The following is a 15,259-nucleotide window of genomic DNA, read 5'->3' as shown; positions in this document are numbered from 1 at the left end:
ATACTACCCAATGCCAAGACTACAAAGTAAAATTGAGTCTAATATTTGACAACTTGGAAAGAATAAAAAAAAAAATCAGTTATATTAGCGACTTTAGTGGACAAGCAACAAGTTCGGCAACAAGGTGGGTTTGGTGGTTTGATGGTTTGGTGGTCTCATAGTGTTTGGCAGCCAGCACTCAAATGCGTTTGGTGTTGTGTGATAGTATATTAAGATGTACCAATGATATTTTTGGTAGTTAAATAGGGTGTACTTATTTAATTTTATATTTAATTTTAAATATTAGGGAGTACTTAGATCATAGGGTATACTCAGTTAATTTTAGGGTTCATTTAATAACACCCATCAGAAAAGAACAACTAAAGAAAGAGAAGTTGCCTCTAGCAAGTCACCTTCTTTGGGATTGTTGAAGCCAACCGTGGGAGCAAATATTTGGCCTCCAATCATTAGAAGGTACTTGGACATAAACGAATTTAAAAGGACAAAATTACCCTTCAAATAGGAAAAAAGATCGGTACATAATCAACCATTAATTAGGTGTAGGTAACGTTGAGTCACATAGTTCACAAAGGATGCATCCTCTAATAGGGTTTAAAAAAAAAAGGCTTATGCACTAGGGGTGGGCACAATCTGATTCAGCTTGGTTCTCTCCTAAACCCGAAACAAAAACCTACACTATTCATCTAATCCAATTCGGTTTGATTTTTTACAAAAATGACATAGAGAACCAAACCAATATGAACCTACCTGGTTGTGGTTCGGTTATATTGGTTCTCGGTGTTTCCTTCTGCAACTATAAACAACTTTCTCTAGCCGCAACAATAATAGATACAACTAGAAACTGTTCACCCGTTTTGCGTTTACTCCTATGATGGAAGGGCAAAGTTCCCACCCTTGAGAACCATAGGCTGGTCAACAAGTCGACTTTCTTTGGTGTGCGTGCGCCCTTGCTAGTAATAAAAATTCTAGCAAACTTAGTTTGGAATGGATAACTTGCGCCCCAAGTTACTGATTTTGCAAACAAACGATTGTGAATTTGGGTGAGGAATATCTCCCAAGTAAGTTCTTTTCTTGCCTCAGACTAGTGATGACTTTAACAATTTATCTCAGCATAAAGAGGTTGTTGGCCAGAATGGTTGATGGAATTTAAACTGCTTAAGGAACCGCCTTTTACAAAACTATAAAAATAAATACCAGCGCTAGAAAGATAAAAAGATAGTTGGAACTCCATTTCGGATGGGAGGCTCTTCGGGCCGGATGGAAATGCAGGTTAATTTGGAATGTTGACAACTTTATTTGACTGCCCGGTTTTAACTATAAATCGATACAAAGGTTGATTATGGCAGAGCTTCAATGTACCTTAAGCTTTGTGAAGCTTCTAAGTGGCGAATCGCGCTTCTTGAAGGCGTATGGTCGCTCTTGAGGCGCAGTGGGCTAGAGCACCTGCGAAATTTGTTGAGGTTTTCCATATTTGAGAGAACTCAAGCTCTACCTATCTTAGTTTCTGCTGAACCAAATTTGTAACGGGAGAAATCTCGTTTTGAATGACTTATTTCTTAAGTCCGAGCCTTGGGAATTCTGACCAAGTCATTTGGTTTTACTTGAAATTCAAGTGGGCTTGTTGGTTGATTTTGAGTTGTCTATTTGACTGATGGTTTCCTTGTGTAAGATTTTGTTTGATTGGATGATGAATTTCTTGTGTGTGTTTTACCTGTTCCTCCTTCTTTATTTATAGTAAAAATGTTTTTCTGGAGTAGGGTGATTCTGTTTAATATTAAGGCAAAAGATATCTCCCCCTTTTTTCTTCTTTAATGGAAAGAAAGAAAATAGGATTTCATCGTTTTGGCAGATATGCTTTCAAATAGGCAATCACTTCTGCTTTTCTTGAAAAAGAACCTAATCTCTTTCCCAATTTCAACCCCTTGTGAGATTTCACCGTGATGGTTAGTTTGACTTCTTTTAAGATTCCGACACTCCTGCTTTCTGCTTATCCTTCTCGAGATTGTAACTTGCTTATCTCCTTGGGAGAATTACCCTTTTCTCGTAAACATAGAAGAAAAAATCTCTAAATATATACGTAAGAGGATTTGATCTTGGGTTTGTAGCTTTTGAAACGACTTGATGTCATTAACCTTTCAATCCCACTTCTTCTATGGCGATTGCCATTGTTGACTTTTCTTTATCCCAGAGATGTCACGTGGGATTGTTCTGCTTTCCGCCTCCTCCTATCATATCGACCCAGTGAGGCCCAGTTACCTTGTTGCTTTGATAAGTTTTGGGTGGGCTCTTACGGTTTTTGGGCTTCCATTTTTCTTTGATTTTCGCAGCTTTTATTCAGGCCTCGTTTTGCTAAGTGGGTGTGTCAATTTTTAGGCCCAAACAATGCCCTTAAGTACTAATCATTTTGGACAGTTTGGACTTAAATGATATGACCTATTAAATTGGCGCGTGGTGAATTCTGCGTTACCCCACGCTCTGCCACTCTTCCCCACTAAGCTAGTGCCCGTGTGAAGCTTTTTAGCTCTTTATTAGCTAGTCAATATCAGTGATGCTTTGTCTTCTCCACGTCATTGTCTTCTCTTTCCCACGTCACTTCTTTAAAAAATTTCAAAACCCTCTGCTTCTGCTCACCAAAACCTAGTTCTTTCAGACTCCATTCCTCTTGAGCTTTCTTTCTTTCGAAACTCCCTTTAGCTCGATCTCTTGTCCTTCACCCGACCTCCTTTTTAGAAAGATACTCGAGAAATGTCTTCCCAAGTCTCGTGCTAGTCTTCCTCCTGTCCTCCAGACACATTATTGGGATTGATAAGCATGCGATAGAGGTTAGGAGCAAGCTCCATCCTTTGCCCAAGAACTTAGGCGAAAATGTCCTCCATTTGTTTGAAAACACCTTGTCTGGGCCTCACCGTTTGGTCCGTTCCTCCCGAGATGGCGAGTGATGAAGAAGGATCTTGAGGCCCTCTATGTTTGAGAGTTCTTACGCTCTCGCTTCTCATTCTTAGGTTAGCAAGAATTTGAGCCGTTCGTTCCCATCTAGTGAAGTGAGAAACAGTCATCAAGTGGTGATTGGATTGATAGGCTTCTTCCGATTTGGGGCTCACCGGAACGGGTGGAATTTATGACGCCATACATCTGTGCAATCTATCAACAGATGATAACCTACTTGCCGCCGCTCTGTGTTTACGAATTCGCGAATACTTTCGACTTCGATAGGCCCCATGGCTCCAACTCACTGGATATGGCTCTGATTTTTGGTTTTAGACCTCATGGAAGGCCCTGTTGATCTTTGTTGGTGATTATCACGGGAAGAGACCAGAAGCTAGCCAAACCGCTCATTATTTCTCGATACGATCAACTGTAATTGCTCCTTTCCAATTATCTCGGAAAATTCCTTGAGAAGGACAAAGACCAAGATCATATGCTATTTCTTCAGATACGAACAGTTTATTCTGCCAATCGTTCTTCTCGATTACGCTTGAGTATAGGCATCCGCGTAAGCTTTGCATAATCACACCGGCGTTGGGCTCGGGCCTACGCTCGCTCATCTATTCAAGAACACATCGCCACCCTAGAGTATCCACTAAAATGCGCCCGGTGCCTTACGGATGATTGGATCTGGCTGCGGGTCTATTTTCTGAATTGAGGTTTCCATACATAGTTCTCGAGGATCGTTACGCTCAACCATTGTTGTTCGGTGGAAGTCCCCAAGAGGTCAATTGATGAGTACCGATGTTCTTCGTGCATCAGACAAGAGTCTGCAGCTGATGGCAAGTGGTGATCGGGAGAACCTATCCTTGGTTTCACCGACATCGTCTATTTGAGAAGGAGCCGTAGGAGAATCGCCGGGCGATTTGGAAGAAGTTCACTGAGTGTGACCTTACCTGTAGATCTGCCTCACGGAGGAGGAAAGCTCAAATTATCATTTGAGGTGGGGTCAAGTCTACTATCCCACTTCAGGTACAGGTAAGGCGCGTCGCCTCACTCATACTTCTCAAGTCATCTGAGGCTGTGGCCGCATCCTGGGCTCTTTCTTGGAGGGATGCGATGACTTGGAGGTCCACAAAGATGCAAAGTGTGTGCCGTGAATAAGATTAATAATAGTATGCCCTTTATCCTTCATGGAACTCGAACTCCGCAGGCTCATGCGGAGTTTGATGCTTGGTGGAAGGCCGATTCCGTGATTGCTCGCTGCTAGTAGCATGCTGCTAGATTCAGTTCTTTAACGTCGGTCAGACAGCGGTACCCATACTGATGAGAGACTCACAAATTCATAGTGGTGAACCATTAAAGACATCAATATGCGCAAGTTATAGGTAATCCTCAATTCTCCGTCACTGTTGCCCATTCTGCTTTTAATGATAATGCTAATCTTTCATTTCTATGTCTATAATCGATCCCTCTTTGACAAAGAATATTGGTAGCCAACCTGCGTCGGAGTGGAGAGGCGTTTGGTAAGTTTTGATATTTGTTCAGCTTCTTCTACTACTCCTCTACCGGGATTGACCCTTGACTTTTGTTTTACGTGATAGTTAATTCCGTATTGTCAATTGCTTGCTTTGGCTGGATCTGGAGCTGCTCAGGATGGGAGAAGATGAAGAAGAAAGAAGGAAGAACAGACTCGATGAGGCTACTTCCTCTGTTAGAAGAAAAAGAAAAAGAAACTTCCCTAACTCATGCACTCCGAGGTGTATTATTTGGATGCTTCTTTTGAGTTCTTCATAATCCTGCTCACTGTCATAATTTTCCAAAGGCAATCATTTTCTGCTCGGCAGTTGGAAGTCCTTCTCCCTCCTCTTACTAAGTCAAAAAGACTTAGAAAGAAGATTGTAGAAGATATATGTGGCCCAGAGGAACTAGGTGCAGCTCGCTCACCACCACTTCCGCACGATGATGATCCGAGAGAGGTGCCGTGGAGCAAGAAAGGGAGTCGGGAAGAGCTGAAGAAAGAAGTAGGAGAGGAGCTCGAAGAGAAGGCCAAGACAGTGGAAGAAGAGGTGAGCCTTATATATTTGGCGAGATGTTCGCCAGCATTCTTATTTTTCTGTCACTTTACTTGTGCATCCGGGAGGAAAATTCCTGGTGAGGTGATAGCGGATTTGAGCATACTGCCTTGGCCCCTTGGCGTAAGGCGAGGAAGATATAGGGCAGGGCTAACTAACTCAGTAGAGGTGACTCTTTTGATGATCCAGATAGGCAGAACATTCTATCAGCGCTCACAACAATGAGGACCAAAGCGAGCAACCGGATCAGAGCTCGGGAACATGAAGAACAAGTGGTTCCTGCCCCAAACCGAGTGAAGTGGGGCTCACGCGCTCCTCGGCCATGGTGTTCAGCCTACTCTGCCTTACTACTCGCTCTTTTCCTGTTTTATGGTTCTGTCCTCGCCTCTATCTCTCTCTCGACTCAAATTTATAGGTAGAAATACCAAAACTCACCGGGACCTTAGCGGTGAGGACCTCGCAGCCTCCGAATTTATGCCTGTGAGTGTTTTTGTACTGTCTTTCTTTTCAAGCGCCTTGTTTTGACTTATGCTTCCCCTACAGATGCCTATTCATTCCTTGCAGTTCATTCACATGCCTTCTTGTTTAATCTTTGAGTCGGCAGAATTTGAAGCCATGGACCTAGATGCCCACCTGACAAGTTGGAAAACTCACTCCTTTGTAGGCAGATAAAGTCCAGGCAGTGGAAGAAGCAATGGAGAGATCAAGATCCGCAACATCGAATCTGAGTCGATGAGGACAGAGAGGCCTTTGACCAAAGCTGATGAAGGATCTCATCTGACTGACATGCATGAATGGCCCCAAAACCTATACTTGAGATGAGCCTTGGCTGGCAAGGGATGTGCTCAACCTTCACGCATCGCTATGAAAACTGAGGCCCACCTTCAAAACCTCCGAGTTCGCATACACCATGAAGCCAATCTGGCCTAACGACTTGCAAAGCGTAAAAGCGAATCGACCCAGATGGTTGCGGGTATAAAGAAGCCAAAGCTACCGCGGATAATTTGGAGAAACAGACATGAGCTTCAGCAAACCGGGCACGCGGAAGTGCAAGATGCACGGGCTGATTGAGCCCAAGACCAAAGCCACCTTCCTTGTGCAGAGCATGGTTGCAGCTTCTAGGCCAGCCCTGGAGATTGGCAGAGGCTTCAATTCATCGTGGTGGCCCAAAGGAACTTTCTATCAAGAAGACTAATCTCAAGTGACTTCGTAAAATTAGGATTTTGATTTTGTTTATTTTTTGCCTTTTTATGAACAAATTTTATGGGGAAGGCCCACGGCTTATTTATTTTAAATAAAGTTTATTTTTGTTGCAACTTAGTTTTTGATTTATTGATGAAATAAACAAAAGTAATGCAGAATACAAAAAGGGAACAAACTCAAAATAATTCTAGAACAAGGTAAAAAGGAATCAAAAGATTTTTAGTGTAATCTTGTGTTTATCCTAGGGTCGCTTTGTATAGCCTAATCCCACATGGTTGATAAAACTTTTTAACCATTTGCCATTGATTGGGCAAAGCAGTGTGAATTTTCTATCCCTATCCTGCAACTCAGTATGCCCCTCATTCCGAGGATCGATTGATTATGAAAGGGCCTTCCCATGTAGGCGACCATTTTCCATAACCAGCCACATATGTTCCAAGGGGCGAATGCTTTCGACACTCTCTCTTTCTTCAACTTTGTTCCTTGACTCTCTTTGTTATAGGCCCTGATATGCACTGCTTTCCCAGGAGTTTGTTGAGAGGTCACTCGCTTGCATCCAATCCCTCCTGGCCTAGAAAGATAGCATGGGAGTAGTTCTCTCATACTAAGTTATGTTGGTGAGCACCAGGATCAATGAACAATACATCTCCATAGGCAGAATTGCATCATGACCGTAGGTTAACGATAGGAGTCATGCCCGTTGCTTCTCTTTTGAAGTTCTATATGCCCACAGAGTTTCTGATAGCTTCTCATGCCATTGTTTTGGATTCTTCTCAAGCATTTTCCTGATAATATTGATGATCATTTTGTTGCTTGATTCCGCCTGTCCATTGGCTTGGGCATAATAAGGAGTAGACTGGAGCAGTTTGATTTTGAATGCCTCTGCCATGTCCAGCATTTCTCCGGATATGAAAGAGGATCCTCTATCAGTTGTGATTGATTCTGGGATGCCAAATCTTTGTATAATCTGTTCTTCTATGAAAATGATGATCTCTTGAGATGTAGTGGATTTACAGCCTTGGCTTCTACCCACTTAGTGAAATAGTCTGTGGCAACAATGATAAAGCAAAGTTGCCGCTGGCGATAGATCTTGCCAATGAGGTCCATTGCCCATCCTCTAAAGGGCCATGGCTTTACCTACTGGATTCATGGGAACGATGGAGCCATGCTGGATTGGACCGTGTCTTTGACAAGATTCACATCCCTTGGAATAGTTAATGCAATCTTTCATCATGGCTGGCCGGCGTAGCTATATCTTCTAATTAGCCAAAGCACATTTTTCTCCCACCTTGATGTGCTCATGCATGATTCCTTTATGGTTTCCCCCATGACTTTCATTCATTGTCTTTTCTTCCCGAGGCACCTTTAAGCACCCATCATCCTTGCTCTTTCGGACCAAATCTTCATTCATAGGTAGTTTAAAGCCACGATTTCTTTCAAAGGGCGAGTTGGATATCGTGAATAGGTGATAGGATTTTCCAATCATCTTCGGATTGTGGTGCTGAATTGACATCTATTTCCATTCTTCGTTAGAGATGGGGGATATGATTTTTTTTCCTATCCCCGATGATTCTTTGTACACAATCTCTCGGGCATTTGTATGCTCAAGGCACCGAGCCAACTCAATTGGCGCAAATTTTCTTCCTTGGGATATGTTCCCAAGTGGTTTCTCTGAATTCTGCAGAAGATTCCTAGCGCCACCAAGTAGACGGCTAGTGAAGGGCTTAGGCACTTGTATTCCCCAGCAATTTGTTTTAAAACCAGCATGGAATCTTCCTGATTTCCACGTATTGATTCTAGTTTACCAGCATTTCCAAGCCAATGATTAGAGCCCTATTCTGCCTTGCAGCACGCAATCTGGAAATCCAATTGGAAAGAAGAAAGAACCTCGATTCCAAGTGGTTCTTCCAACAATTCCTCGCTCCTGGCTATCGCTTTTTGATCCTTCAAAGTATAATTTCCAAGGTGCAAGATGAATAATAGATAGGATTGAGGCGGTGTGAGCTCGTTAATAGATATGCATTTGCTATGTCTAAAGAATCTATATTTTCAATCTCCTCCCGGATGGTCATCAAGCAGGGAAGTCACAACACTTATCCTTTGTAACGGTTTTTTGAGGAACATATTCAAGGCAAATCTCACAAGGCTGTGGTCCATTTTCCATTCCGCTTCTCAAAGATTGGCCTTGTTAGCATGTATTTGATCAGATATGTTTTGGCAATGATATAGATGGTGTATGGCAGCATGTAATGTTTGAGCTTCACAGCAGTATATATATTTATTAAAGTAATCAAACATCTTGCACCAATGTCTCTTTCTTTTTGGGTTTTGATCTAACATACTCAACCGTACTTTTGACTAAAGGGTAATAAAGCAAACTTGGGAAGTGGGAGACACGTGAATCTGCTGAAGTGAGAAAAATCATAGGCTTCTTAGTGGAAAAAAAAAAAAAAAAATTCATGCTGGTCCGGTTTTTGAGAATGTCAAACCGGAACTAGAAGTGGTCAAAATCGGTCTGCTTCGATTTTTTCAATGATTTTTTACTTTTTAGTCAACTTGTTTTTTTTTGCCTAGTTTGGTTCGGTTGAATGATTCTTTGGTTTAAATGCCCACCCAATCATAAGACCAAAAGCACTTAAAGCTTAACAAGCCAAAACAATGCTTAATAAAGAAAGTCCATCAAGACCCATCACTAGTCAACAAGATTTTAATAAGTGAGGCTCAATTACAGAACTTGATATCCATCACAACAGTAATGGACCAAAGATCACATATATCCAAATCCAGTAATTATCCTATGTTCCTAAGTCAAATGGCTAATTGACTTGACGTGCAGGCTAATAGGTCTTAACATACCCACTTAACAAACAACACGTAGCGTCTCACAACAATTAAACCACCAAGACATAGCCCTATATAAGCTAACAACCATCTCTTGAAGAAGGTAATTTTTTCTTGAACTAAGAACCCTGTTTTGCTTAAATCTCTTTGCAAATACTGACTTCGGCATCAAAGGCTCTTTGACTGAACCACATTGATGTGACAACTACTTTAATCGTCTTTTCTTCTTGATTTAAGGGTGCAAATGACTATTCAGGCGATTGAAAAATTTATATCCCATAAATGGCATATTATTGAGAATCTGTTATACACGAGCAGTTTCTACCACAAGCAAGAAATCAACTCAAGATCTTAGAAAAAATTATCACAACAATTCATTGCCCTAACACGTCTGGGTAGACTTTGAACGTTGATAGTCGAGAAGCAATCAATGGGTGCAATATCACATTAAGTAGAAGAATTGGGAAGAAGCCAAATAGCGTGCTCGTAAGACGAGCCCAACATGGCATCATGTTCATAGAAGACGAGGGAAGGAACTAGGCACACAATGGATATGCTTCCTGAAGGAAACATGCATCTAATGCTTAGGAAATGAACTTTAGCCACAACTTATACAACAAAAACATTCTAAATGGCGGATTCATTTCGTTTATACCAGTTGAGCTAAATATTTTTCATTTTAAACCAAGTATCTTAGCCTAGTCTCTTTAAACACAAATAGAAAATGAAAAAGGAAATAGATCTTTACCTTTGATGATAATTTCTTGATTTCTCAAGAATGAACACCTTTGTTGGAAAGACCTTTCATTTCTCTTGATTTTGACTTCTTCACCTTAAGACTCCAAAATTGGAGTCATTTACCTCACCACACCAAATGCTCCTAGAGATGAAGAGAAGGCAATCAAGAAGTATGGATGCTAGTCTACTTCTTGATTGGACCAATTTTTGGTTTATGGAAGATGAGATACAAAGATGATCACTTATCAACCAAAATAGAAAACCAAAAACTCTAGCTAGGTTTTCTCCAACACCTGAGCTTATATAGGACAACACAAAAGGCAAGAGGAGAGCTTCCCCTTAGTTGCCTAAATTTGGGTGGGTATTTGGGGCTTTATTTGGTCCATGGGTTATGTCATCTTATGCCACTTATCACTTGGGCCCAATAGCCTTTTGGGCTATTTTGTCCCTTTCCTTTTAAATCATATTCTAATCAAATATTTCAATATGTCAATATTAATTCCATAATTATTCTTTTAATTATAATTTAATTATTAAATTATAATTATAGTAACCCCGATAGAACTCTATGACTTTGGTCAATTGTCACACATGATGACTTTCGACCGTTGACTTTGACATTTGATTATCAACCATTGACTTGTGTCTCCTCATTTCATTTCTCCTCATTTATACTTTTAATCATATTCTTTGGGTGCGCAGATCTGTAGGTTTCTTTTAGCAAGGTAGTGGGTTGACTCAACTCCTCAGAGATGATTTACGAATAAAATTCCACATTTTAATTCTTCCTATGAATAAAGGTTAATGGAAACCTTTTAGGACATCCACAAACCATGGTTGTCGCCTAACAGCAAGTCACGGTTATCCGAGCTAAATGAGATGTTGTGAAAGAACCTATTCAAATTAGAATGACCATGCAATTGAATCCTTCTCTTATGTCAATACTCCTTATTCACATTATTAGATCATGGAATTTGATTGTCAATATCTTAATGTGAATCATTCTTTTTATGTGATTATCTTGGTAAGATTTGAAGACTTCTTCTTTTAAGTCTTATCCACTACTCTGCTTAGAAATTTGATCAATCATATCTTGGAATATTCTCTCTCCTTTATTGAGAGTAGAGATTCTTTGTTGTACATTCATTTGCTTCCATGACTCTATTAAGAATCTTGATGAGCATCTTTAAGCTATGCATAATTCAGCATGATCGTATAGTGCCCTCAAAGATTAACAACATAGCCACAAAACATCTATAATGCCTCAGGTCTAAGGATTAGTTTGCACCATTGCAATTTATGAGTTCTAGCTTGACATGTGAGACTTCTATGCTTTAACTCATGTGTTGGATCGCGTTCAGTGTACTTGTTCTTCTACAAGCACCTACACACATATTGATGTGTCTCCACACTTAATGACTTGAGACCTTACCATTCCCTACATATAGAAACGATAATGTGTGTACTAGTCTTTACGAATATTGATGCCCAATCAATATTCCTATGACCAGGAACATATTCAGGATTCAGGGATATGTCTCCATGTATGCAATCTCATTACATAGTTCTCATATCCACTTGTGTATTCCTTGAACTATGGTTGTTCTACATATTGAAAGATAATATAGGATGATTTAATGTATAAAACAACATTTCTTGCCCATTGATAACATAATATGTCTTTTATCAAAGATGTCCATAACTCTAACTATTACATAATTAGTTGACTTTAAATACATATTTCTAACACTTGGCAGGAATTATCCCTCGTCGTGATCTTTGGGAATACTCAAACTAGTTGGTGGATTTGGAACCTCTTAATAGGGAATAACTCATATGACCAACACCGACCGTCTCCAGCATAGGTGTGGAACACAAAGTGACCATTCAATTGCTAAAAGAGGTTCCTCTTGTGTGAGTCACCACAATAAAGGAGATAGAGGAGCAACAAAGGCCAAGCACACTCTCCCAAAAGGCAACTTATCCCCACAAATGGAAGCCTCTTTCAAAAGTAGTTAATAGGAGCCAAGCAAAGGTCTATCTACATATTCGAAGGAAGAACCTGACACCACTCGTGCAGAGTAGAGGTGAAGTGGTTTAGACGAGTGTGAAGTCAAAAAAATGATAGATGGCCGCCACAAAGGGGTAAAAATCTCTGCAACATCAAAGGAAGACAAGTGGCAGAGGGACATGTAGTTGATGTCATCTTTACCCTTTACCAATAAGATTCAAAAGGTAAAGCAACCGAAGAGGTATACCTGATATAAGTAGCCCAACTTCAAAGCCCATATACCTTATATATTCCAACCCCAAACGTACCTCATCTCTTTCATCTCCCAATCTTCATTATTTTCTTTCAGCCACCTCCTTCACTCTTATCTCTTATCTCCTCTCTCTTCCTTCAGTAGCTTCATCTTATTTTCATACCCAACCCCTTCTGCCTTGTATGTATAGATATATCATAAGAAAACTCTCAGAAGTGATGATCTCCGATGTCATGCATTAATTTACATCTTGCTTTTAATTATTCTTGTCTTGCTGCCTTGTATGTATAATTATTGGCTAGGAATTTGGTAAATTGATGCATGCTACTAGATGCAAATGGCTCTAATGTGGAAGGGATCTTGCTTTGTGAAGTTTCAAGGGTAGGGAGGCAGCATGACCTACTATCCTCATTTCACATGTTTACAAGTTTTAATGGTCTTTGGGATTTGTATGACTTTCCTAGATTTGGAGATGTTGTGGAAATCCCTATCTATAGCAATATCATGGATTAAGAAGAGATAGGGGCCTAATGCTTGTTACACAAAATTTAAAAGAATAATTAAATGAAATGGGTTTTTCATATTTGAAGGGTGAAAATAAAAATCAAAAACAAAAATGGGCTTAGGCCCAAATCAAAAATTGGCAAAATCGAATCGGAACCGAACATGTGCCTTTTGGTTTAGTTTTCCTAGTCATTTTAGGCATGAACGGACAGAACATAATTGTGTATATTATTTTGTTTCAATTTCAGTTTTGGTTCTAAGGGAAATCCAAACTGAATTAGATCGTGCCCACTCCTAGCCACCATTCAAATGACTCAATTGTTGGATTGAGATGAGGCCGCGAACTCACTCACGCTTCGCTGGTTTGCTATAATTTCAACCGAAGTCAGTGGTTGTGGTGGTGGCAATGAGAAGAATATGCTTTTGGTTGTTTTTTTGTTTTTTGTTCATTTTTTTGCAGTTTTTGTTGAAGTAAAATTAATATATTATACAATAACATTAAAATAAAATGATGATATATTAAATTTTAAACTTGTTTTTTTTTTTCAACTAATAGATTAGATCCAAGAGTGAGTGACCACAATTTCCTTAGATCATAGGCTCTAAGAGAACATGATTGTGTTTTGCACTACTCTTTCTTTGTATTGTTACTTTCATGATTTTAATTAATTCATTCTTCTAAAATTTAAGAATAAAAAAAGCAAAAGAATTCAAATTCATTTGTTTGAATGCATTGTCTTTACCTCTTCTAACTAATATACACATACCACAAGCAAAAATTTAGCACGAAAGAAGATATGCTTTTGCATACATAATTTCAAAATAAATCAAATGAAACTCTTTTCATAGCAAAAGAAATAAAGAACAAAATGAAAGGTAGGTACTGAAATTGCAAACCACCACACAAGTTTCAAGCATAAATTTTGACCAACAAAAAAATTCAAGCATAAATTATAACATCAACAAAATAATTTAATATATGACAGAAACAATTAAATAATATAATAGTTTTCAAACTAAATAATAAAACAGTTTTAGTACAAAAAATTGAATTGTTGGGCGCAATATAAAAATATAGGGATTTTCATGAATATGACCATTCTAACATGACATATTATACAAGTACCTATATAGAGCTTATTTAAAAACTAGCCATTTGTCATTTTCTACAAAAAAAATTGAATTGTTGGGCTCAATATAAAAATATAGGAATTTTCATGAATGAGCCCATTCTAACATGACATATTAGACAAATACCCATATAGAGCTTATTTAAAAACTAGCCATTTGTCATTTTCTAATTGGTTCTTAAAAAATTTTAATACACTAAGAGCATCTCCAACACAGTTGATATCACCTCATCCCTAGCTATTTTGCTGAAAGAGAAGGAAATGTGCGACTTCATCAGGATCGCTGCCTCACTTGCTATTTTGAAAAACACAATTTTGACTCGCTATATCTAGCTACTAGGAGAGAGAAATTCAAGGCTCGCCATCTCCTTGCAACAGTAAACAAATTCAAAGTCATAACTTCAAAGTCTCCATCTTCTTCTCTCTATCAGCTCTCTCTCACCCCTGCTTCTGCTTCTCTCCATCTCTTTGAACTCTGAGTGGTATTTCCATGTGAGATTTGAAAATTCCCTCTTTATTTATGGATTTTCTTGAAATTTGTATATGGATTTTTGCTTGGACGTGTTGAAATTGATATGATTTACCAAGTATTTGAATATCTACAACAAACTCAAATTAGGCAAGATTCAGATTAATGCATTTTTAGGGTTTGTGTTAATTGAACTTAATTATGCCAGCAAACTATTCGATGGGTGCCTTCACAGAGCTTCTCATTAGTTTTTGTTAAGATCTTATCCTTCTCTGCAAAATTATTTTTTTAATGAACTTAACTGTGGTTGTGTTTTCTCACTCAACTGCTTAATCTGATAGGTTTAACGTCATGTGGCTATATATGTAGATGAATTATGTAGATAATGCATATTATGCCAACATCCTCAATGGACAGGTAGACCATCCTGATCCATTTTCAACATTTAGTAACATACCTACTACTTAGAGTGAAGGTGACAATATAATGCCTCAAGTGACTGTTCCAATTGGATCAACCACCAAGAAACAACAAAGAGCTAAGAATTTCGTTGTTGACGATGATATGCTTCTTGTGTCTGCATGGCTCAATGTTAACTTAAATCCAGTGCATGGCAACGAGCAAATGAGTCCTACTTATTGGAATAGAATTTGGGAATACTTGATGGCAAAGAAGAAGTTTACTTTTGAACGCACTTCCAATTCTCTGCTACACCGTTGGTCAAGAATTCAACTTCTAGTGAGTAAATTTTGTGGCTACATGGCCAAGATTGAAGGGAGGTCTCAAAGTGGTGTCAACGAATAAGACAGGGTAATCTTCTTGCCAAAATTACCAATTTACACTCAAATTTATTCATTATGTATATTTATTCTAGCAAAAAAAAAAATTATAAAACCTTGAAATTTCTTACTTGATTAGTACAATGATTTGTGTTTTTGACACTATAAATGATTTGTTACAAACTGTTTGATTGATTATTAAAATACTGGTAAGATCTTGCAAGCAAAAGAAATGTATCAACAACTTATGGGAATTGCATTTGCGTACGAGTATTGTTGGCATTTATTGAAGGATCAACCTATATGGATTACTGAAACTTGCAAGAAAAAA

This window comes from Prunus mume, linkage group LG1, assembly GCF_029339155.1.
Source record: "Prunus mume cultivar Tortuosa linkage group LG1, ASM2933915v1, whole genome shotgun sequence".
Lineage (NCBI taxonomy): Eukaryota > Viridiplantae > Streptophyta > Magnoliopsida > Rosales > Rosaceae > Prunus > Prunus mume.
The sequence above is the reverse complement of the archived record's forward strand: the minus strand, read 5'-3'. Positions refer to the sequence as shown.